The sequence below is a fragment of the Artibeus jamaicensis genome, unplaced genomic scaffold, assembly GCF_021234435.1.
Source record: "Artibeus jamaicensis isolate MK-2021 breed Jamaican fruit bat unplaced genomic scaffold, CSHL_Jam_final contig_233, whole genome shotgun sequence".
NCBI classification, from domain to species: Eukaryota; Metazoa; Chordata; class Mammalia; order Chiroptera; family Phyllostomidae; genus Artibeus; species Artibeus jamaicensis.
Window position 1 is genome coordinate 58,419,965 of NW_026521486.1, and position 25,978 is coordinate 58,445,942.

The 25,978-nt window shown below is 38.2% G+C and overlaps 1 long non-coding RNA gene across 2 annotated transcripts in view; it reads left to right on the forward strand.

The window, feature by feature from the left end:
- The first annotated feature begins 299 nt into the window (after positions 1 to 299).
- The window catches only part of LOC119045535 (uncharacterized), a 223,618-nt gene continuing 197,939 nt past the window's right edge, over positions 300 to 25,978 (forward strand). The window contains exons 1-2 of one of the 2 annotated variants that reach the window (XR_008391011.1): positions 300 to 389; positions 592 to 678. This is a non-coding gene — a long non-coding RNA (uncharacterized LOC119045535). Of the gene's footprint in view, positions 562 to 591; positions 679 to 25,978 lie in introns of both variants that reach the window. The other variant, XR_005081804.2, reaches the window with a different exon arrangement.

Below are 25,978 nucleotides of genomic sequence, written 5' to 3' on the forward strand. Positions count from 1 at the left end.
TCCACCAACACGCAAATTCCTCAGAGAACATTTATTCAGAGTTCCCAAGGCCACTCAATTCAGATGTGGGTGAAGATAAAGAATGGTACATAAAATGAGGAACGCATGTACATAAAAATATCTGGGAACCTCTTTTAAAAAGTGGAAGTACATGCAGATTCCCAGAGTTCAGTCAAGCAAAGCATAGAACATAGGAACTGCCCTTTTTTTAACTGCAAGAAAATCAGGTGATTCTGATAAAGATTGTGGTAGCCAGAATACAGTCCCCTCCCACCTTCTACTAATCCCTGAAACCTGTGAATGTTTACCTGACACAGAAAAAGAAAACTTTGCAGATGTGATTGTGGCAAAAGACCTGGAGATGGGGAGGGGGAGCCCGAGTTCTCCAGGTGGGCCCAATCTATCTGCCAATCCTTCAAAGCAGAGAACCTGGCTGGGTGGTGGTCAGAGGGAGCTACAGCTACCAAGAGGATCAGAGAAATCCAGTGCCTCTGCCTTTCGAGATGGAGGAAGGGGGTCCGTAAACCTAGACATGTGGCCGGCCAACAGAAGCTATAAAAGGTAAGCAAACAGATTTTTCCCCCCACCCAGAGCCTTCGGAAAGGAATTCAGCCCAGTTGACACCTTGACTTTCACCAATGAGACCTGTATTGGACTTCTAACCCACACAACTATAAGGTAATCAATTTGTGTTTTTTAAGCCATAAACTTTGTGATAGTTTTCTATTGTTGCTGTAATAATTGACAAATGAGTGTTCCAAGCACCACATCTTGAATTTCTATCAAGCATTCAAAAATACTAACACAAAATCAAATGATATTACAGTAAAGTCTGGCCTGTTTCTCAAAAGGAAAATATGTTTTTTGTAACGTTTGGCAGTTGTTTCAATTCAGATGAGAGGGTATTGATGGTTTCTTGTTATGGTTCCAAAGCATATGTAAAACTATGTTTTTCAATTTTATCAAAAACTAAAACACGAGAGTAAGGGGAATGAGGATGAAGAATAAAAGGAAAATACAGAAGGTAAGAAGGGAATAAAAAGGAAACAAAAATAATGAGGGGAAAAAAGGAGACTTTGGTATGCTTTCACTGGGATAAGCAGCCTGATTACAGACAAATACAAAGAGGTCTGACAAGCTAAGAAAAGCATCTCGTGAAGCGGCCTGATAAGCAGCCCTGGCTGCTCCACTGCGGAGCAGCAGTTTTGCCCTAAATATGCCGATGCTATTACGTCCATTGAAGCACATGTGCACCAGTAATTTTCCTTCTGTCCTAAATTTGGCTCACACTATTCCATTTTCAATCAAACTGCTTACCTCTATCAGCTCCAAACATATTGATTTTTTAACTTCTATGATAAAATCTATAGTACATACTATGTATTTCCCAAATCCTGGATTCCAAATCAGTACATTCTAAAACCCAACCAAATTTCCTTATCCAATCTCTAGGGCCAGCCATTAGCAAAACTGTAAATGAGGTAAAGCGTGTCTTTGTCTCTTGCAAGAGGCTGTAGTCGGTTCCATAGGTTGGAAAGCACAAGGCTATATGGGAAGCCCCTAAATTGTTTGTAAGCCCAGGCTGGGGTAATTGGGGTTAATGGGGGAGGCATGTGGGATGTGTGCATTTACATATTTCAAAGCTAACCATTGAATTCAGAAAAAGTAGCATTTGAACATGCGCTAGGTAGTATGTAGATGAAATAACTCTCTAGCTTGGTAAGAGCAAGGAGCCTTGGTAATTGGCCGAGTTGGACCTCAGCCCTGATCTTGCTAAATATGCCATCAACCCCAAGTGCATTGTCTTGGGAATGCTTTCTTCCCCTGAATCTTCTCCAGTTGAATGTTCTCATTTGCCGAAATATGTCAGTGCTTGCTACCATGTTTATAAAAGTACTTTATTTCTGCTGACATGCTAATCTCCAGGGATCTTGGTCTCCCATAAATCTTCCTTTTCTATTAGTATATCTTTCTTTCATACTTTTTCTCCTCCACACCACTTATCCCGTGCTCCAGGTGTCACAATGCTTGTTCTGACGGAGCTCTGTGGATAATTCACAGGCCTGCCTTATCACCCTGAGTTTCCCCCAGTAAAGCTCTAATTAAGGAAATAAAGAGCAAGCCAGGATCCAAGGAGGCATCCTGCCCAATTGCCTTTACAATGTAGCCCAAGAATTTAGTTTACAAAAAGAAAACAGATTTGAATTTAAAAAATAATAATCAGGCAACCAATGCAGGTACAGGGAAGAAATTTAAAAGCATTCATTATTTTTGAACTGAACTAAGCTTGAATAGAAGAGATATCTTCATAAAATGAGCCATGCTTTTTCTGCTTTAAGTGAAGCTGAAACTCAAGTATAAGAACCTGCAAGAAAATGACATGTGATGCGGAGGCTCCGCAGCCAGAGCCCTGTGGCAGCCTGCCCCTCGGACAAATGGGCGATGCTGACACTGTGGATGGCACATGTCACCCCTCTATGCAGCCCATGCGAGAGGGAAAGGAATAAACAATAAGTGAACCCAACACTTACTTGGATGTTTTAAAAACTGTTAAAGTTCTGACAGTAAAAACACAGAATGTTATCATTGTGGGAGTGATTATTTTGTAGTGAAGAAGCATTTGTATAATTTTAACATTTCAGATATGTTGTTAGTAGGCAGAATGGTCCCTCAAACATGTCTACACTCTAATCCCTGGCTCCTGTGATTATGTCACTTTACAAGGCAAAAGGGACTTTGCACATATAATTGAGGTAATGCATTTTAAGATAAAGAGAGTATACTGGATTACCTAAAAGAATCAACATAATCCCAAGAGCCTTTAAAAGCATAGAACTGCCTCCGTCTGGAGTTAGTGATATGGCACAACAAGCTGGAGAGATTAGATGTGTGAGGGGTTTTAGCCACCTTCCCCTCAAGGAGGCTGCCTGGAAGCCGGAGCAGGAATGTGGCGGCAAGCGGGACGGGCCTCCCTGACAACCTGCAGGGAGACTGGGAGCTCAGAACGGTAATAGCAAAGAAAGAACTTGGCTAACAAACTCAATGTTTTTAGACAAAACAATTCTAAGTGCTTTGTCACATTCCTTCCCTTCATTTGTGTTGTGTTGTGTTGTGCTCAATAATCTCAAAGTGCATTACAGAAGATCTGACCTCACCACTAGATAGCTGATCAAAAATAAGTGTGCTCACCTATATGACCAAAATATTGTCCCAATTAAAGCATTGAAAATAAAATAAGTTCTGTTAAAAAGTTTATTCTGAAAACAAGAATTTGTTTCAATACAATTAGTATATTAGGGAACAATTTGAGCATACTAAAATTTTTAATTTGTATATGCTTTTTGTCAGTAAGCTATAAATACAGTTTTTCTTTATTTTGGAATAGAATCAAATCAAATGTGACAGTTTGCATTTAGTTGTTAATGTCTCTTAAATTTTTATCTGGATGAGCACATATATTTTAATTACACTGAATTTTTTAAAAATCAGGACAAGTTGTCTGAATGTCTTAGATTGTTTCTGGTCTTATTTGATTATTTCCTCATGATTTAACTTTTCTCCCCCTTATCTTGGATTGGCCAAAACGTCCATTTAATTTCTGCCATAAAATAAAGAAATGATTTTTATTTTCACCAATAAATTTATTGATTTGGATATTTTGAGTATGTCGGCTGTCTCCCACTATTGGCTTCTAGTAGGTAGAGGCCAGGGGTGCTGCTACACATCTTCCAATGCATGAGACAGCCCGCAGCAGAGAATTTTTTGGCCAAAATATAAATATTAGCAACAAACATTGCAGAAGTTCACTTTTGACACATTCGATCAGTCACAGCACCTTCTCCTTACACTGCACAATTTTTTTATTTCATTTGCATTTCTACCTTTCTTAAAATAATCATATGCTGAAATGTATTTTCTTCCATCTTCAATATTAAAATGATTACACAAAAGATCACCAATTTCGATAACTTGTTTTTAATACACACAGATGTGACAGCTGTTGCAATATAATCTAACAAAATTGTTTTGAATGGAGTTAAAGACAACTAAATGCAGGAATCATCTTACTTAAAAAACCAAATGAACATTTTGGCCAACCCAATATTTTCTGTAAAATGCTAGATCTAATCTTAATTAGAGTCAGGTCAAATGTTTTGGGATAACAGTTCACAGATGACAACGCTAAACCATCCTCTCTCCCGCCTTCCTTCCTTCCTTTTATTAACTGGGTCTATTTGTTACTCTCTGGATTTCTGACAAGTCAAGAAAATGTTAAATTCTTCCCTTTTAATAACTGATTTTCAGAATCAGGAGTAGGTCAGATAAGCATTTCTAAGAATGATTTAAATCTCAGATATTATAAAAGATTAGTATAAGCTACAATTTTAAATACATGTATCATAAAACTATGATAAAGTCAAAAGAAAATCATATAGGTAATAGCTAATTTACCTAAAGGAAAAAGTTCCTATAACTTAGTAAGAAAGATACTAAAACTTCAATAGAAAAATGAGAAAAATAAACAGTTCTCAACTATAGAGAAATACAAATGACTCAAATATAATATGCTAAATAATGTTCACCTCACCTGCCCAGTTGCCAGAGATCAAAGGTATATGAATGTATTGGTTTTATCACTGTGTTGTACATATAGAACTGATAAAAACCCACTGAAATGGAAAAAATGTGGTGAAACAGTGGTTCTCTGGTGTGGAGTCAAAACTGGTACAACCTTCAATAAGTGAAAGCCACTTGGTAATGATAATCAAAATTAACCCAGATACTCTTTAAACCAATGATTCTCTTTTTTAAGAATTTAGCCAATGGACGCTCTTACACAGGCTCAACACTAACTTGTTAAACAATACTATTTCCATTTTTAAATAATAAGTTGAAAAATGGAAATGATCTAAATGTCTATTGGCTGAAACTGCTGCAACAAATGTAAACTTTTGGCAGGTTCCTAAAATGAAAGACTGTGCAGTTAGAAACTGATAAAAAAAAACAACATTGGTGTGTATATACAGTGTGCACTCACACATCACACCCATAGGTAGGCATGCATTTGCTTGTATACACACAGACTATGTACAGAAGTAACTGACATCAGTTACTTCCTGGGATGAGATCTGTGCGGCTGAGGGTAATGGCCACAGAGAACCTTCTACTGTATATGATTTTGCATTTTGTGAATGTTATGCTTTGTGTACATATTGCCTACCCAAAAATAAAAATAAAGTACATACATGTGCCTGGAAAAGATCACCTAATGAGTGAATCCAGGAGAGAGGAAAAATTCAAGAACTTGATTCTGCCACAAGTCTGGAGGCTAGAACTCAAATCAAGGTATCAACAGGGCCATGTGAAGGTTCTAGAAAAGAATCCTTCCTTGCTGCTTCTAGCTCAGGGTGTCAAACTCATTTTCACTGGGGGCTACATCAGCCTCATGGGTGCCTTCCAAGGGCCAAATGTAACTTCAACTCCTTAACAGATAAGGAGTAGTTACATTTATACAGTTCTAAAATTACTTCATCCCTTTGAAGACAACCACAAGGCTGATGTGGTCCCCAGTGAAAATGAGTTTGACACCCCTGTTCCAGCTCTTTAGTGGCTCTTGGCATTTTTTCGTTTGTGAGAACAATTCCAGTCTCTGCCTCCATCTGCCCTGCTTTCGGTTGCATGTCTTTGTTTCTCCAAAGTCATGGTCTTCTAAGGACAGCAATCACTGCATTTAGGCCACACCCACCCACATGTTTATCCTGAGATGCTTATATCTGCAAAGATCCTATTTCCAATTAAGGTCACATTCTGAGGATTCAGATGAACAGGAATTTTGAAGGGGGTACTATTCAACCCAGAACACACTCCTACTAGAGGTACTGGGAAGTACAGTATTTGTGGGGAGGGAGAAGGGCAACCGTGAGTTTGGTGAAAACTGAAGGACCCGTCACTGTGAGAAAGAAGGCTAATCCAGTTTGGAGGAAACAACTGTCCCTGCCTCACCAGACTAGCTTGGTTTTATTTGCACCTCACTGGCTGTTCCTTTTCAGTCTCGTCTGTCAGTTTCTTTTTTTATTTTTTAAACTCTAGATGTTGGAAAGCCTCAGATCTCAGTTCTTAAATTTCTTCGCTTCAACTCTGATTTGCCTGTGTGATGAAGTTGAAATTCAGAATCCCTAGGACACTAGCTTCACATCACACCCTCACTGCTGCGCCCCAGCCAGGCCGAGGTGAATCTCCCCCTGCTGTCTAGCACAGTGGTGCCCCCTGAAGTCATGCAGCATATTTGGCAGCCCTAAGACTGGCCCCTACACATGTGTTTTCATTTCCAGCATGCTCATTCCCATGCCTCTCACTGATACATTTCCCTGTCTCTGGATTCTTCCAGTCCTCCATCGGCCCTGTTCCAACTCATCCTTCAGCTGCCACCTAAACAGCTTCCCGAGAGAAATTTCCCCTCCACCACCACAGCTTAGGCTAGGTTCCCCCATTGTATGTGCTCATGGTTCTCGACACTTTTCTGTAATACAACTTATTTATTTCCATTAAATTGAATTCATCACCATGCAACTATGTGTTTCATGAAAGACAGTGTAGTAGAGTGGTTAAGAACAGAGACCCTGGAATCAGACCAACCAGATTTAAATCCTGCCTTAAAACTTTCTAGCATTGTGACCTTGGACAAATGGCTTGACTCTCCTTGGTTTTCTCATCTGTTAAAAGGGATAATTGTGGTATATACCTGACGAGGTTGTTGTGGCCATATAAACTCAGGATATGAATGTGTCTAAATGTCAAGGCAAGTGAATAAATACTACTGATACATATCATGACAGAACAGAAAGAAACTTCTGAGCAGAAAGAATTTTTTCAACTCTGAGTGACAACTAAAACTTCAGGTATTATGAAAGCTGGGGTTTATTATTACATTTTAAATTGCAGATGACTTGGGGTACTTTTGCATTTTTGGTTAAATTCTGTTTTTTACCAAGGTTTGACATATGTGTGTGGAAGATACCATAGGTTAAGTCAAATATACAATTATTGATTTTCCCCCGTCTTAACTACAGGTTGAGTGCTTACTACTGGGATTCTAAGCTTTCTAGCAGCCAGAAATGACCAGGAGACCAATTGCTAGCCAGTGACATGGGGGCAGAAATTCTTTGGAAGGCTTCCCTCCCCACATCAAAAGAGAAATCATTACAAGAAGTATGGCTTAAGACGTAGTTATTTGCTGACTTTCCCTGCCCAGAATTTAGATGTCATGCCTGGGGCTGCAGCAGCATCTGCGGCAGAGCAAGAGAATAGAAGGAGCCAGGTTCCTTGATGACGTTCCTCATACGGCTGTAGCAGTCTTGGATGCCCAAGCTACACTTCTTATCTGATTAACCCTGAGAGGCTGAACATACAGACAAGGCCAGACTGTGTGTGACAATAGAACTCTGATCCACAGACTAAGCTCAGAAAGCCAAACCACAATCTGTGTCAATGACCCCAGAATGGTTAGGATTTTGTCAAGGGTGACTGACAACTGTTATTATTCCCTCCTCTTTTTCCAAATCAGGACCAACCAGAGAAAGCTTACTTTTCCCTCCAGACCAATCACATAAGATGCCCTGCTTCTAGTGGCCACCTGCAGCTTCCCCACGCCAGTCAGCGCACACATGCAACCTTGTCAATGTTTCTACTGCAGAGCTTTCCCAGTTCTCTAATTGACTTTGAGTCTTTGCCAGATGCAAATGATGGCGTGTGACTCCCTTGCTGTTGAAAGTTCTGAATTAATAGCCTCTGTTCGTCTTCATTTGGATGGTCTTCCTTTGTTTCCACAACCCCTTAGTTGTTTAAACATCTGTTTGCCAGATATTCTGTTGCTCAAAATATTGATGCAATATGGCTGTTGTTTTGTTGCCATTTTTAATGATCTATTTATTGTATTTCACAAATAAGGCAAAGAAGTCTGTTCTATGGTGCAGTGCTTCTCAGACTACATAAAAAATGTCTTGAGTTTCCAATTTAGTTGGTCTGGGGTGAGGCCTGAGACTCTGGTTCTAATGAGCTCCCAGGTGATGTCAACACTGCTGGACTGAGGGCCACACTGAGCAGCAAGGCTGTCATGGACACCTTCCAGCAAGCACTAGATTTCCACCTTCACCAACAACGACGTTATAACTGAAAAATGCCAACCCTCCCTCTTCATAAGGGAGAGGTGTCCAGCTAACTTGCTCATCAGGTATGCTGAACAAGGTAGCATGGTTTTTTGTGTTGATCTTGCCCCCAGTCTTCGTTTGGTGTCTAGGGGCTCCTCCAGGTTTCCTTTAGACCCTCTGGGTAGATAAAGTCAGAAAGAATTTCTCAAATAGACTAGAGGACCAAAGATCCTATCCGAATGTCTCATTCAAACATTCTTTCCTGTGAAATGAGATGCGAAGCCGGGCTTCCCGGCCTCGGTGCTGCGGTCCTTAGCTACCCATCGGTCACACGATCTGGCCCTTCAGCACCAGAGTGATGATACAGCAGTGCTTTGCTAATGAGATGAAAATGTTCTCAGAATGAGCCTACAAAGTGCTGAGTCTCCAACAAATAAATATGAGAATGAGAGATAAGGGAATTCAACAAATAATTCTTTCACTAGGTCACAGTTTTTACGTTTGAAACAAACATAAAGCATTTCCCAGACCACTCTCTTTTACGAACACCATAACAAAAAAATGGAGAGGCACGCCACCATAATAAATAGCAAGTATATTTATTAATGTGGCAGGAGATTGTGCTCTGAATTTTGAGAGAGATTTCACTTTTTGCAGTTTTAGGACTAAGCCTAAAACCTTGCTCAAACAAAATTTTCACCAAAAGGCCCTGTCAACAGAATAGAATCTTTGAATCCAGTGGTTTTCATTGTTTCTGTGTATCTTGAAAATGCCACAGGTCTCAGCAGTTACAGAGGCTCACTTTACTATCACTTTGTGCAGGCTTAATTTTATGAACATGAGCAAATCTACCATGTATGCATAGTTTTGAGAACTATTGATCCAACCGTCTACTCCGTTCACAGACAAGAAAGTCATTGTCCTGTTTCTTTCTGCAGCACCGTAACACCCACTGTAAGAATAAATGGCTATCACATCTCCTGATATTGGATAAGTGGATATAAAGCATATGTACTAGCAATTACATTTTAACAGAGTAGTAATCTGACAATCTTTGTGCTCCAGTAGTATAATAGTAACTATCTTCAAAATGGTATATGATTAAGACAGCCTAAGGTTTCTCTGGACTAAAGTTGCTTGAATAAAAGTTTAAAAAAAAATGACTTGTTCTTGAACCTAAGGCCCCGACTTCTCTTTTCTTGTAGGATTGACCTAAGTGAACTTGCATTGTGAATCCTTCCTCTCATCACTTGGAGATGTAAAGCTCCTTAAACTTATCAGAGTTGCAACCTCAAGATGCCTTTCTGAAGGACCTAGCCCCCATCCATCCCTTTGGAAGGAAATGACTAAGGAAGATAGAGCCCCTGTTGTCCAATCTCTGTAGGAGGCTAGGAGGCTTTCTTCTGTGAGTGCCTTTTTCCAAGTTGTAAAACCACCTCCTTCATGAAAAGAAGAGTAAGTTTACTTTTCTTTCAGTGAGGTCAGTTAGCAAACACCAGTGGCCTAAGATTCCTTCAATCTCAGCTTGTGAGCACTGTTTCAGCCCTGGTTTAGCTGAGCTCAGACTGTGCGCTGGCCTCTTTCCTGCAATAATCTTGAATGTAGTCTTCCTTGCCTGTTCAAATTTTTCCAGTACAATTTTGGCTTTGATATAGACATTCAATTATGCAATTTATTACTAAATGAATATACCCATGTTCTCTAATATGTCCACAATTGAAGAAAGGTAGTAAGAGGAGTGATTTTTCAAGTAGTCCTAACAACCACCACCACCACAACAAAATTATGAATTTTTTAATTAGAAGTCAGTACCAATGACTTAATTTGCTTATTAAATCTCACAATAAATGTAATGTTTTTATCCTATTAGAGGTGAAATGTAAGAAAACAGAGGTTCAGGGAGGAAAGGCACATCTTGCTCCCTGTCACACCCTCCCCCACCAGGCTGTGGAGGGGAGTCAGGAATATAAATCAACATTTGTAATTCAGGACGGTAATTGTTTTCAGAGGAGTACATGCACTGGTGTCTTTAGAAGGTCAAAGAGGAGTATCTAATTTAGACTGGGAAGGGTTTAGAGAGCAAGGGACATTTTAATTACAACTTGAAGGATCAGTAGGTATTAACCAAGCAGAAAGTTAGAGAAGAGTTGATCAAGGCAGCAGAAATACCAGGTGCAAGCCATTAAAACATCAGAAGGGGTAGCGTAATTGGAGATGATGGGCCCTTTCTTTACTGGGTGGCTGGCTCATAGGGTGTATGTGGAGCCCTTCACTCTTTATCTCTTGCCCCACAACACATGCTTCAGTTAAGTGCTTTCCATTTAGCTTCCAAAACAAAACCTGTCCCCTTTTCTCCATCTCTACCTTACTTAGTTAACTTTGAAAAACTGAAAAATAATGCATTTTAAAATTTCCATTTTTGGAGGTTCTGATCTGAGCTGCTAGAGTCTTGACAAGGTCATAGCACTTGAGTGGCTAGCATGGAATTCAGCTACCTGTGACTGCCTCCATCACCTCCACCCTGGGCTGGCCACCGCATCCGTCACTTTGTTCATTCCAGTAGTTTTCTAACCAGTCTCTCTAATACCATTCTTTGCGCTCCTCCAATCTAATCTTTGTACTGAAGCCAGAATGTTCTTTTAAAAATGCAAATTATGTCACCCTCTTGATTCAGTTTTTGCAGATGCTTGCTCTTCTTGGACCCTAGAATAAAATCACAATTTTTTGTTGTTGTTTGTGTCTTTAAGGGAAGGAAGGATATGTCGTTCTCCTCCTCTGTTTTATGAAGGGTATCGCCAAATATCTGAGGCTTTTCTTCCATTTAAAAATCCTCCCCCAGAGGTATCTTTAATTACTGGATCAAAAAATTGGTAGGAGAATTGAGTATAAATGGCTTGGCTCCTCCCTCCTCTTTGGGATCTGTGGACTGGCAAAGCACTCCTCCACAGGCCTGCTGTCCACCAAGCAGAAAAAGGGCCCTGGCTTAGGTCCATAATTTGTCCCTTTTTAGTTAAGGACACATCTCACATGTCGCCTCACCATCCTGTCTAAAGTAAGCTGCCCCCCCACCCCTTGAAGGAACCACTGCTATTTTCTTTATAACATCATTCAGCGTTGGACATTTTCTTCATTTATTTTTTTCTATCTTTCTGTATTGGAATGTAAATCCATAAGAGCAAGAATCTTTTCCTTCTGATGCACTTCTGTGTCTCCAAAGCCTAGAACCACACCCAGCAAAGGTAGACAAGTAATTCTGAAATAGTTTGGATCTATACAATAAAGACTAGGTAATGAAGACAGATGTCTAGGTGAGTGCCTCCATTTTCATATTGTGAAACTTGCCATTGTCAAATAGAGGGATTTAAGGAATTACAACTTTAAAGATTATTCAGCATTTCCAAAACTAGATAATATAAGAAATTTAAGTAATTAAACTATCAAATCATAATTTTTATAAAGTAGATTAAGATGTAATTAAAATAACTATAGTTATGCAGGATATATAGTGTTCTATTTTTTTTTAAGATTTTATTTGTTTAGAGAGAGTGGAAAGAAGGAAGAAAGAGGAGAGAAAAAACAAGTTGCCTCTTCTATGCACCCTCACGGGGAACTGAACTCATGACCTTGCCCTTTGCAAGATGACACCCAACCAACTAGGCATACGGGTCAGGGCTATACAGAGTTTTCTATTGACAGGTTGAAACAAATATATTGATCGACAAGTTGGGACTTGGTTACATCAAAAATGGTCACATTTTAATTGCCTAATACCTTAATGTAAACTTATAGCTTACCTATGCTTAAAAGCCTGATAAATGTAGTTGGGCTTTCTACCCTATGTGGATAATCTCTGATTTTCATATTCTATTAATCACTGATAATCTCACATGCAAAAATATGCTGCTGCTCTCAGTTGTCTGAGTAGAAACATTCATTTTGTAAATGAATGCAGCTGCAACATGATTCATTAATCTCGGTAACATCACAGGCGATTTAAAGGACACAATTTTAAAACAATTGTCTTCCTTGTACTATAAAAGGACAATTTTTAACTTGCTGTCAATATTTCCAGGTCGCTTGCTGGTGGTTTTAAGATAAGTCTTAGCAAATGTTTCTAGCTTGATGTGGAAAATCTAAGGCATCATATATCGGAGGCAAAGGCAGGGATCAATTTGAATCACAGTGTTTAAATTCCCATAGCTTATATTCTCCAAAATCAATGTATTAATAGAAGTGAAGATGCTCAAGAATTTCAAAAACAAGAGATAATTTCTCCTTTACACACTTCATTCCATCGATCCTCTCTAACGCCTCCTCCGCAGATGAAGCACAGTAAGGTACCTGGGCCAAAGGTTATCATGGCCTGTAGTAGAAGTGATGTGATTAACTCAAGCTTCTAGGGCTTATATTTTAAAGTGCTGGATTCTTATGCTAAGAAGTTAATCTTCGTGTTTCCTATTCAGTTACTTTTGCAGATTCAACCAGGGATTTTAATGCTGTCTCTTCCTCTCTCAGAGATCACTCTAAAGGAGTGCCCATAGCCTAACTGATGTGCCCTGTTTCTTTTGAAGCTGGGTGCATGCATTAAGGTAGCCTTAGATAATTCGCTTTGCTGAATGTCTTGCCTTTTCTATTTTTATAAAGTAAGCAGATTATTGCATTCTTCTATCTATTGATTGTTACTGATTTTTGCCAGTCTTTCTAAAACTTAAAGTAATACACAAACCACTTTCAAAAACCGTCTTAAAGACTATTAGTGTTAAAATGTAATTTTTCATAGAGGAGTTAAAATTTAGACATAACATGAAACCAGACATAAAACCATCTTCTTTTCACATCTTAAGTATTATGAAACGGAAATAAATTGAAATATTAAACACTAAAAACCTACAAAACCAATAAAGTTATAATTTTGTTTCCTGTGATGGATGATGTTGTGTCACTGGAATTAAATTGCCAAAGTTGAGGTTTAATAGATAAAAGATGGAGCTTCAGGTCTAGTTCTGTATTTAATAATACACTTATCAGTTTTAACTTGATAATATTCAGAAAATGAATACCAGATATTTCTATGAAAATCTCTGGTAAGAACACATTAATAATCCCCATTTTGGTTTGCTATTTTGGAAAACTCAGACAAGGACCCCTTACAAACCAAGGCTACCAAGCATGTTTTCAAAGCCAATGTGAAAAGTCAGTTGATAACTCTGAAAACTTTCTCACTTAAATTAGCAGTAAGCGGAATTATAGTTTAATAGTTGATGGAGTTGGACAAATAAACATCATTCATTTAATATTTACTCCCATGGTTACTACTAATAAAATACTACACATTGGGTATTTTAATTAGGTTTACTATAATATCTTTAATCACAACATTTATATAGTACAACTTCAGCATGGGCTCTTTGCACTTGGCTGACTTACACCCTTTTTATCACGGTAACTCACTGGTAGTCTGAGCTCCATCAGTGCTTTTTTCATTAGCACATTCATAGTGCATTTGCCCTTCATCTGAGGCAAACATGCTCACAAATGTAAATTGTAATTATATGACAGTCCTCCACAGTAAATCTTGAACCTCCAGGAACTTGTTCCCAGATCCATGGAATTTTTTACTTTAAGTGATTATTTAACCACAAAAAAAAAAATGTAGGTAAGACTCGTGAGTATAGAGTGTGCTTCAAAGGAAAACCTTGTCCTTTTCCCTTCCTTCCCTTATATTTCTTAACCCTCTTCTTCCCACATCCCCACCTCTACCTCCACTCAGAGGGGCCGATAAGGAGGGCTCAGCAAGGCTAGAATTATTAGCCATCTTCTGTGTGGCTGGTGATTTACATAATCGCACTTAATCCCCACAACTTCCTTCAACACTGGACAGTCAGGACACACAGGCGTTCTGATAGATTATAGCATTCGCTCAGTCCCACGGACGAGCAATTGTTACAGTCATTTTCCAAATCTAGTTTTCTCTCTCCAAAACCAAGGCTCTTTTGCCTGGAGGCTTTATCCAAAGAACCCATACCATCAGATTTAAGTGATCACCATCCATTTATGAGAGTTTTTCTCAAGTGACAGCCAACTCCTCAAGGAGAGGTACAGTATCATGTTTGCTGTGGTGACAGGAGTCCAGCCTGGCGTGGTGGCACTGAGTTGCCCATTACTGCTTTTCTGTGAGTGAACAAATGAAAGGATGAGCAAATTTATCCCCACACATAAAATTCATATTTTAAATCAATCCAAGTCTAGAGATTCCTTTTTCACAATTGGAATGAGATGATATTATTCCACTAATTTCTTTAAGCCTTTATTGGCAAACCCAGAGAACAGGGAAGAGAAACCCTGCCAATTTGGGTCATGGAGCTGATCCTAGTAAATGTATACTTGGGCACAGATAATGCTATTTTATTAGGCACTAAAAAATCCTAAGCATCATGAGTTACGAGTACAAGGTGAAGCCCTGGATAATACCCTATGCAAAAAAAAAAAAAAAATCTGGCAAAAAAGTTGTTAATGCATTTGCCAGAAGTTGAAAAATCATCTTAAAGTTCAGGCCATGATTTTTCTTTCTCCTGGGTTACTAAAAATATGACACTTTTAATTATACCTCAAACTCATTCATCATTTATTCATTTAGCTGCTTCATCATCGTCATCATCATTATTATTGTTATTACTACTTGTATTACCTGTTTTCAACACTGTGCTGGATTCTAAAGAATATGCCAAAAACAATTTTGTAAAAATATTTGTTATCCTGAGGAGAAAGCATTATCAGACTAGAGGTAACAAAATAATAATTTATATGATTGATCAAAGGTAAAAGTGGTAGAAAGACAAATGCTAAATTGGTCCTCACCTTAAATGTAATAAGGAATAATGGCTGTCACACTCATCATAATATACAGTACACTGAGCAACTACCCAAATCCTATCTCCTCCAATTATTCTTCATTTATGCCTTTGACAAAAGAAATATTTTTGTCAAAATGTATTACTAAAAAGAAGTATAAGAACTTGAAGCAAGTGTTCTCAGGTTATAACTGAAAGCGTCAGCACCCTGATGCTTCAAGAAATAGTAACCATGAAGACTTTCATAAGGACGGGCCCCAGATGGGTTTTTATTTATTCTTAAGACTATTAGAATAAAGTAGTTTTCCCCAAACCCCCTTGTCTTAGGAAAAGGACAGGTGAAGCTCAAATGAATCACCTCAGTATCACCCCTCATTCCCACCAGAAAAAACATAACATACTTTACAGATGGCTACTATATTGTTTCCAAAATAATTTAAAATGTTTTTGCTATAAGACAGTCTCAAAAAAATGCAAGAAAATAGGCAGCAAAACAAAATGAGATTTTTTAAAACATTGTGTCTTTTTACCCTAATTATTTCTGACAGAAACATCATAAAACAGATAAATTTATATCTATATGAAAAAGTTTCCACTAATTATATTTTTGTTTAATATTAGATGAGTACTGTAATTCACACTTCAATTCTCTCTGATAATATATACTTATGAAGGTAAAGTTAAATGCAGAACTCTTGGAAATTTATTTTAAGTACTTGGAAGGGCTTATTTAAAATCACTTTAAATTATTTGATTAATTTAAAATTATTAATTATTTTAAAATTGTAAAACATTGTAAAATGAATTTCACAGATACCTGCATTTTTCTCATATGTATTTTTATCTTGTTAGGAAATACATTAATAAATAAATAAAAGCTGTGTCCATTGATAGCATAAAAGGAAAAGTCTTATTCATTTTATAACATTTTCAATTTACTCGAAATCGTCTATTAGCATGAATACTCACAGGACTTCATGGCGGTTATAACTAACCTAACTCCGATTATGAAAATGGTCTAGGGGATTGATATTGCATTCCTTTCCCAGATCATTTTCTGAGCCCACCCCATGATAACAGGGACCATACCCTGTGAAATTTCTTTCAACTTGTTCTTCATAGCATCAAACAGAATTATGCCTTAAACATTTGCTATGGAAAAGAGGCAGAAAAAAAGACATACAACAGAGAAATACATTAGTAAATGCCAACATGCAAATTGCTCCATTGAACATTTCTGATGTGCCAGGGACTGAAGTAGTCACAGGGAGTATAATCGTGAACAAAACTGGTCTTGCGTGGCCCACTACAGAACTTCCGACTGGTTAGAAATAGAACATTCCAATATTCAGACAGGGCACAATCAAAACCTTTAAAATTAGCGAATGCTCAGAAGGAAATGACAAGAAAATGGGCTTGACATAAATATATAATTAGAAGGCAATGAGGTAAGTTTGAGAGGTGATAAGGAAGGAAACAGGATGGCTAGAAGAGTAAGGTTAATGTCTCTGAATAAAGTGCAAATTGGATGTTAGCCTAGAGGGTGACCTGAGTGAGACTGTAAACAGATGTAGCTGCTCAGGAAGTTTGCTCAGACCGCACATACATGTATTAGCATTAATCTAATCAGGTTGTGTTCCACCGTGTGACTCTTTATTTTGATTTTTGAACATTTAGAATGCAGTACTTCAAAACACAGGTGTCGTGCATTTTTTGTAAATTTGTTTTTTGGAGGAGGAATTTAAAAGATGTAATTTATCAGCTGACCAGGAGAAATAAATTCCAAAAACATAAAAAAGTGTTGTAGAAAAGTGATATTCATTCATTTGTTTAGTACCACTGCTTCTGGCATCTTGGGAATAAGATAAGGAACCAAAAAGGAAATTTCACCACTTTCATGGAGTTTGCATTAAAGTGAAAGAGAAAGTGTAAGAGAATAAACCAATCCCTATATAATGTAATGACAGGTAGAGATAGATGTGTGCCAGGAGGAAGGGTGAACAGATGTAAAGAGGAATGGAGAGGGTGGTGGGCAGCATAGATATTTTAGGCATAAGCATGTACAAGACTGACCAAGTCTGACCAAGGGTGACATCTGACCAAGACATGAAGGAAATGGGGAATGAGCCATGTGGGCCTCTGGGTATGGAAGGGCCAAGAAGGGGCTTCCATGGGTTGAGCAACAGTGTGGGCACTCGCTCTGAGGTGCAGGGACTTGTTTGAGAAACAGCAAGACCAGAACGCCCCAAGTCAAGGAGAAGTCCAAGGAGAGGAGGACAGAGAGGTTATCGTGTAGGGCTTTGTAGGCCACCGTAAAACCTTTTCATTTTATTCTGAGTATTACAAAAGCCAACTGGTTTGGAGCACAAGAGTAGCACAATCTAGTTTGTGTTTTAAAAGGACCTTGCTCCTATTTTGAGAAGAAACTGTAGGAAATGCTGACAGAAACAAGGATAGTAGTTAAAAAGCAAGTAGCAATAATCTAAGAAATTTAGTGACTTAGATACGCGGAAGCAGGTAAGATAGTCAGTGTGGCTGGATTCAAAATATAGTTTGCAGAAGGACTGACAGAACTAATAGGTATGATTCACGAAGTACAAAAATAAGCAGAGTTCATGATGACATCAAAGTCCAGGGTCCAAACAGCAGGTTAGGAGGGCACGTCATTTCCCAAACTGTGCTGCAGTAAGAGAAGGACAGATTTGGTTGGGAAATGGGAAAGACGTAGGGGAGATGATCTTAATGATCGCACAATAGAAAGTGAAAGCAAGGGAATAAACAAAAGGTGAAAGCAGGGGTCTCAGATGAGACTTTAAATAAACAATGATGTCCGATAGAAATTAAAACTTTTTCCCCAGTTTTTAAATATACTTTATTGACTATGCTCTTACAGTTGCCCCACTTCCTCCTCTTTATTCCCCTCCATCCTGCACACCCCCTCCCACCCGCATTCCCCCCTTTAGTTCATGTCCATGGGTCGTACATATAAGTTCTTTGGCTTCTACATTTTCTATACTAAGACTTTTTAAAAGTTCAATTACTTTGTAATTGAGTAGCTCTGTTGCCAGCCACCAGGTAATATTCTCACATCATTGCCAGACTTTCCATGGAATAGTCATTGTGTCATCATCATGTCGCACTCCCCTAGGGAACGGCACCAGTAGTGCATTGATACAGCAGTTGTGTTGAATCCTCAGCCCAGGAAGACATGGCAGGTCTATGAATTCATGCCTTGTTGTCAAACCTGAAAGAGAAATCGCAGCCGTGTGTCTTGCAATAATGGGAGCCTTAGAAGATAATGATCCCCCATGAGAGGAATGAACAGCCAGGGTGCTGTTATATGCTGCTGATGTGATTTCCCTGAACAATTTATTACTTGGAATTTTTGAATTTCACTAAGAAAAAAAGACCCTTTCCTGGGCACAGGTTCTTCAGTGAATGCTTATGACAGAGCATTTCCTCTTCATTCTGCGTCATGAAGCTGCCTATCTATCAGGAGTGGGAAAAGTCAGCTTTGGGAAATTGGAAGCCTATTTAAAATTCTGCAGCTCAGAGCCATTATTTCTCGATGCCTTTCAGCATTTCTCATTTCCTAGTTTCAACCTAAGGGGGAAATGGGGAGAAAGGGTATCCTTTCTAATATAATGCATGGCTTTGATTGCTGGGGCTTGGTTGCAAAACAATTTGTAAGTCACAGACATTAATTACGTTAACTTCCAATTGAAGTTTTTATAGCTATAAAATAAATAGCACCAGCATTGGTCTTAAAAGGAAACACAGTGAGACCACCATTTGCATTTCAGCCCCTGACTCAAATTCCCTGTGCTACAGATTCTGATATTTTTGCTTTGCAGTAGCAAACCCCCCATCTGAATAGAAATAACTTTATGATGGATTTGATCTCTCTCATCAATACCCTATTGGGGCTAATGACAACTGTACAGTAATACATCTTAACCTTATATCTGAAAAGGAAAAAGAAATGTGGAGTCCTGGAAAACAGAGCCAATAACAAACCTACTTGCTTTAAAACATTGTCTAATTTGTCTCAGAATACTATAAAAGTCACAGTAGAACAACGGGGCAATCTCCACAGAGCTAGCCCGCAAATCAGTATGCTGCTGAAGAGCAAAACCAAATTTCAAAGAATTGCAAATTTAGGCAACTCCTAGGTTTTGTGAGGTGTACCCATCCAACAAAGCTGTTGCTAAGCCCCTTTTTACTGGTATTGAACTGAAATCACCCTCCACCCATTAGTAGGCTGGATTTGAGTATACTTAAACCTTGTTGGCCTTATTGGGATATTTCACATTTTCCCCCAAATAAAAAGTTTTGATCTAACTACACCCTGCAGAGCAGACAATTCCTCAAATAATTCTTCCTCTTTGTTCAAACTAATCTCTGGATCATTCTGGCTGGCACCTCTGGTATATAGGGTTTCTTCCATGAGATCGGGTTTTTGCTTCTCTTAGGACTGATTATATTCTACTGTCTTAATCCTTTTAATAGTGAATGAAAACACTACATTACTACTTAGCTCCTGGATGTCCTCACACTTGAAAGAGCCATTAATCCAAATCTACATGTAACTTAATATTTGGGAAGACCTCCTCTATTAGCTCTAAATTTATTTTTTAAGATAGAAAAGTTGCACTTTTCTTAAACTACAAAGCTATTATTATTAACTACTATTAGAATCAAATCCTGCCAACCACAACTAAATAATTATATATGTACTTCCATATGTGGTGTTCATGAAACTACAGTGTACATAATCAATTGATTAAGGGTGGGCAATGAGAGGACAAATTTTGCCACATGGCACATTTCATACCAAGGTCCTACATCAAAATCTCAGTTTTTGGAATCAGCAGATCTGCTTCTAGTTCTCACACTGTCAGTTGCCAATCTTTGTTGATTACAGCCTGTCCGTGTTCACCATTCTCAGGTGTTCTACTTGTTACAGGCCTTTGAGAGCATGGATCACTTTCAACAGATTCTTGACCATCTTTCGAAGCATTTGGGCCACACTTTTATTTATGCTGCCCTCATAGCATCATGCCCGAAAGCCTTCTGAATCATTGTAATTGTTTCCATGGAGGAATGTTCAAGCTGAACACAAAATCTGATGCATATTTGTTGCTCTACTCACTCAGTCATTTTGAATGTGATGGCCACACAGTACACGTGTTCACTCAATGGCATCTACTGTCCTCATTGACTAGTACAGTGAAGTTGTCATTGTTCATGCATGTGCCAGTCTACTCTCCTTGGCTGCCAGGTTACATCTATGCCTTGCAAACTGTTCTCATATTAACAATGCCTAGACTTTTTCCAGACAGACTACATACACTAAGTTAAATTTTATTTAATTACTAATGATGTTCATCTTTTCATACACTTATGCAGTTTTCCTGTTCCTCTTCCATAAAATGTTTATTCATATTTTTTGCCAATTTTTCTATTTTGGAATCTTCAGGTAAAAAATACTCTTAAAGAAATTTAAGCATAGTATATATCTAGTTCTTGCCTTCCTAATGCTACTCTATGTCTGAAGCAATCTTGCTATGTGTTTATGATGTTGCTCTATATTTAGAGAAAACCTGTCTCCAAACATTATAGACTTCCTAGAGAGTAAAGGGTCTTGCTTAAAAAAAGGCAGCCAAAATAATAATTATTATTTAAATAAGATGATGAGAAATCTGGACAGAGAGGTTGAATACTGGAAAGAAAACAGATTCTGGAAGGACGTGGTGTGATCCCGTTAGAGTAAGGTAACTTTCACTTAGGTAATCAGCTGATTAAGGGTGGGCACTGAGAGGACTTTTAGACAAGATTATACTGTCACTGACTCCTTCAGGAAGCTCACTAACTTATTTGAAACCTGTGCTGATGTGTAACATGTACTGCTTTGACTCCTTAAAGAATAATGTCCTCGGGATATGGATTTGTCTCACATACCTCTCAGAGGTCTCAACACATACCTCTTAGAATCCTTCAAATTGCACAAGACAATGTCACTAAGAAATCTGTTCAGTGAATTGGACCTGGTAAATTAGGACATACAGGAGTGATATTTGGAGATTCTTATATCAAGCCTTGAGGGAGAAAAGAAGTGGTAGAGAAAACTCCAGACAGGAGTTACAGGGATCTCATCAAATCCAACAACCTTTGACCAAGACAGTCTTAATGATCCCTTGGCTTGGCTACAACCCAGATAGATTTTGTCCTGACTGTAGAACCCCCCCACCTCCCTTTTCTTAGACCATGTATCACAGAATACTTTATAATTCTTTCTCTGCCTCTTTAAGATGTCAAACTTTTTTGTTTGTTTTAACTTTTAAGTATATTTTATTGATTATGCTATTACAGTTTTCCCAATTTCTCCCCTTTTATCCTCCCTCTACTCTGCACCCCCAACACTCCAGCATTCCTCTTAGTTCATGGGTTGTACATATAAGTTCTTTGAGTTCTCTGTTTCCTATACCATTTTTTATCTCTCCCCATCTATTTCGTACTTACCAGTTACGCTGTTTCTTCCCTGTACCTTCCCCCCCTCACTATTCCTCCCTTCCCCCTCCCCACTGAAATCTCTTCATGTGATCTCTATTTCTCTTGTTCTCTTTCTGTTCTAGTTATTTGCTTAGTTTCTGTTTTCATTGTTTATGGTTTGGTGATGATGAACTCCTTTAACTTGACCTTATCTGAGAAGCACTTTCTCTGCCCTTCCATTCTAAATGAAAGCTTTTTGGGATAGAGTCATCTTGGATGTAGGTCTTTGCATTTCATGACTTGGAATATTTCTCTCCAGCTGCTTCTTGCCTGCAAGGTTTCTTTTGAGAAATCAGCTGGTAATCTTAATGGCAACTTCTTTTTTTTCTCAATAATTTTATTTAGTTATTTTTCAAGTACAATTTTTTGCCTGTTTCTCCCATCCCAGCCCCCCCACCCCGTGCTCCCCACCTCCCTCCCATTTCCACCCCCCCAGTTCTCATCCCTGTGTCCTTCATATTTGCTTCTCCAAATCCCTCCCCTTTTTCCCCCTTAAATTCCCTTCCCTCTCCCCTCTGGTCACTGTCCCCTTGTTCTCTATTTCAGTGTCATTGTTTTTATTATGCTTGCTTGTTTGTTTTCTTGTTTAGCTTCCTGTTAAAGGCAAGATCATATTGTATTTGTATTTCAACCCCTGGACCATTTCACTCAGCATAATGCTTTCCAGTTCCATCCATGTTGTTGCAAAGGGTAGGAGCTCCTTCTTTCTCTCTGCTGCATAGAATTCCATTGTATATATGTACCACAATTTTTTGATCCATTCATTTACTGATGGGCACCTAGGTTGCTTCCAACTCTTGGCTATTATAAATTGTGTGCTGCTATGAACATTGTGGTGCATAGGTTTTTTGAAATTGATGTTTTAGGATTCTTAGGATATAATCCTAGCAGTGGAATTGCTGGGTCAAAAGGCAGGTCCATTTATAGTTTTCTGAGAAAATTCCATACTGTTTTCCATAATGGTTGTACCAGTCTGCAATCTCACCAACAGTGAACTAAGGACCCCTTTTCCCCACAACCTCTCCAACATTTGTTGTTTGTTGCTTTGCTTATGATAGCCATCCTGACCAGTGTAAAGTGGTATCTCAGTGTGGTTTTAATTTGCATCTCTCTGATGGCTAGCAATATTGAGCATCTCTTCATGTGTCTCTGGATATTCTGTATGTCCTCCTTGGAGAAGTGTCTGTTCAAGTCCTTTTCCCATTTTTTAATTGGGCTGGTTGTCTTCTTAGAGTGGAGTTGTGTGAGTGCTTTACATATTTTGGAGATTAAATCTTTGTCTGAGGTATCATTGGCAAATATGTTTTCCCATACAGTTGGTTGTCTTTCTAATTTAATACTGTTTTCTTTAGCCATGCAGAAGCTTTTTATTTTGATGAGATCCCATTTGTTTATTCTTTCCTTTATATTCCTTGCTCTAGGGGACATATCAGTAAAAATGTTGCTGCATGAAATATGATATTTTCTTGCCAATGTTCTCCTCTAGGACTTTAATGGTGCCACGGCTTATATTTAAGTCTTTTATCCACCTTGAATTTATTTTGGTGTATGGTGTAAGTTTGTGCTCAAGTTTCATTTTTTTGCATGTAGCTGTCCAGTTCTCCCAACACCATTTGTTGAAGAGGCTATCTTTACTCCATTTTATGTTACTGCCCCCTTTGTCGAATATTAATTGACTGTAGAGAGTTGGGTTGATTTCTGGGCTCTCTGTTCTGTTCCATTGGTCTATGTGCCTGTTTTTATGCCAGTACCAAGCTGTTTTGATTACAGCAGCCTTGTAGTACAGTTTGATATCAGGTATTGTGATCCCTCCTACTTTGTTCTTCTTTCTCAAAAGTGCAGCTGCTATTCGGGGTCTTTTATGGTTCCATATAAATTTTTGAAGTGTTTGTTCTTATGTCTGTGAAATATGCCATTGGTACTTTAATAGGTATTGCATTGAATGTGTATATTGCTTTGGGTAGTATGGACATTTTGATGATGTTAATTCTTCCAATCCATGAACAAGGTATATGTTTCCATTTGTTTGTGTCTTCCTTGATTTCTTTCTTCAGTGTTGTGTAGTTTTCTGTATACAGGTCTTTTACCTCCTTGGTTAGGTTTATTCCCAGATATTTTATTTTTCTTTTTGCTATATCAAATGGGATTTTTTTCTTGATTTCTTCTTCTGCTGATTCATTGTTCGTATACAAAAATGCCTTTGATATCTGGATATTGACTGTGTATCCTGCTGTTTTGCCAAATTCATTAATTAGTTCGAGCAGTTTTTGGGTAGAGTCTATAGGATTTTCCATGTACACTATTATGTCATCTGCAAACAGTGACAGTTTTGTTTCCTCCTTTCCTATTTGGATGCCTTTTATTTTCCTTTTCTTGTTTGATGGTTGTGGCCAAAACTTCCAAAACTATATTGAATAGAAGTGGTGAAGGTGGACATCTTTGTCTTGTTCCTGATCTTAGTGGAAAAGCTTTTAATTTTTGCCCATTGAGTATGATATTGGCTGTAGGTCTCTCATATATGGCCTTTGTTATATTGAGGAATGCTCCCTCTATTCCCACTTTGCTGAGTGTTTTTTTATCATAAATGGGTGTTATACCTTATCAAAAGCTTTTTCCATGTCTATTGATGTGATCATGTGACTTTTGTTTTTGCTTTTGTTTATGTGATGTGTTACATTTACTGATTTTCTAATGTTGAACCAACTTTGCATCCCTGGGATGAATCCCACTTGGTCATGGTGTATGATCTTTTTGATATATTGTTGGATGCGATTTGCCAATATTTTGTTGAGGATTTTAACATCTATGTTCAACAGTGATATTGTCCTGAAGTTCTCTTTCTTTGTTGTGTCTCTATCTGGTTTTGGAATTAGGATGATGCTGGCTTCATGAAAAGAATTTGGGTGTTTTCCATCCTTCTGGATTTTTTGGAATAGTCTGTGGAGAATAGGGGTTAGTTCTTCCTTAAATGCTTTGTAGAATTCTCCTGTGAACCCATCTGGTCCGGGGCTTTTGTGTGATGGGAGTTTCTTGATTACTGCTTCAATTTCTTTTGCTGTTATTGGTGTGTTCAGATTTTCTGCTTCTTTTTCATTAAGTTTTAGAAGATTATATTTTACTGGAAATGTGTCCATTTCCCCTAGGTTTTCAAATTTCTTGGCATATAGTTCTTCATAATAATTTCTTACAATCCCTTCTATTTCTGTGGTATCAGTTGTAATCTCTCCTCTTTCATTTCTGATTGTGTTTGAGTCCTCTCCTTTTCTTGATGAGCCTAGTTTAAAGGCTTGTCTATTTTGTTTACCTTTTCAAAGAACCAACTTTTGGATTCATTGATCTTTAGAACTGTGCTTTTAGTCTCTATGTCATTTAGTTCTGCTCTGATCTTGGTTATTTCCTTCCTTCTACTTGCTCTGGGCTGTTTTTGTTGTTGTTCCTCAAGTTCTTGCAGGTATAGGGTAAGGTTGTTTGTTTGAAACGTTTCTATCTTCTTTAGGTAGGCCTGTATTGCTATAAACTTCCCTCTCAGGACTGCCTTTGCTGTGTCCCATAAGTTTTGGGTTGTTGTGAGATCGTTTTCATTTGTTTCCAGAAACGTTTTGATTTCTTCCCTAATTTCATTCTTGACCCATTCGTTGTTTAATTGCATACCATTCAGTCTCCATGATTTTGGGTGTTTTGTTTTTTTTCCTTTGGGGTTGGTTTACAATTTCAGTCCTTTGTGGTCAGAGAAAATGCTTGGTATGATTTCAATTTTCTTGAATTTGTTGAGGCTCGTTTTGTGTCCTATCATGTGGTCTATCTTTGAAAATATTCCATGTGCATTTGAAAAGAATGTGTATTTAGCTTCTTTGGGATGAAGGGTTCTATATATATATCAGTTAAGTCCATTTCATCAAGGGTGTTGTTTAATGCCGCAATGTCTTTGTTGATATTTTGTTTGGAAGATCTGTCCATTTTTGATAGTGGGGTGTTAAAATCCCCTACTATAATTGTGTTGCTGTCAATATCTTTCTTGAAGTCCTCTAAGATTTTCTTTATATATCTTAATGCTTCTATGTTGGGTGCATATATATTTATGATGTTAACGCCTTCTTGGTGGATTCTTCCCTTGAGTGTTATGAAGTGACCTTCTGGGTCTCTCTTTATGGCCCTTTTTTTGAAATCTATTTTGTCAGATATGAGAATTGCTACCCCAGCTTCTTTATCCTGTCCATTTGCTTGGAAAATTTGTTTCCAGCCTTTCACTTTTAGTCTGTGATGGTCTTTTATCCTGAGTTGGGTCTCTTGTAGGCAGGATATGTGTGGACCATGCTTTCTTATCCACGCAGCTATTCCGTGTCTTTTGATTGGAGCATTTAATCCATTTACGTTTAATGTTATTATTGATAGGTACTTATTCATTGCCATTTTTGTACCGGTGTTCCT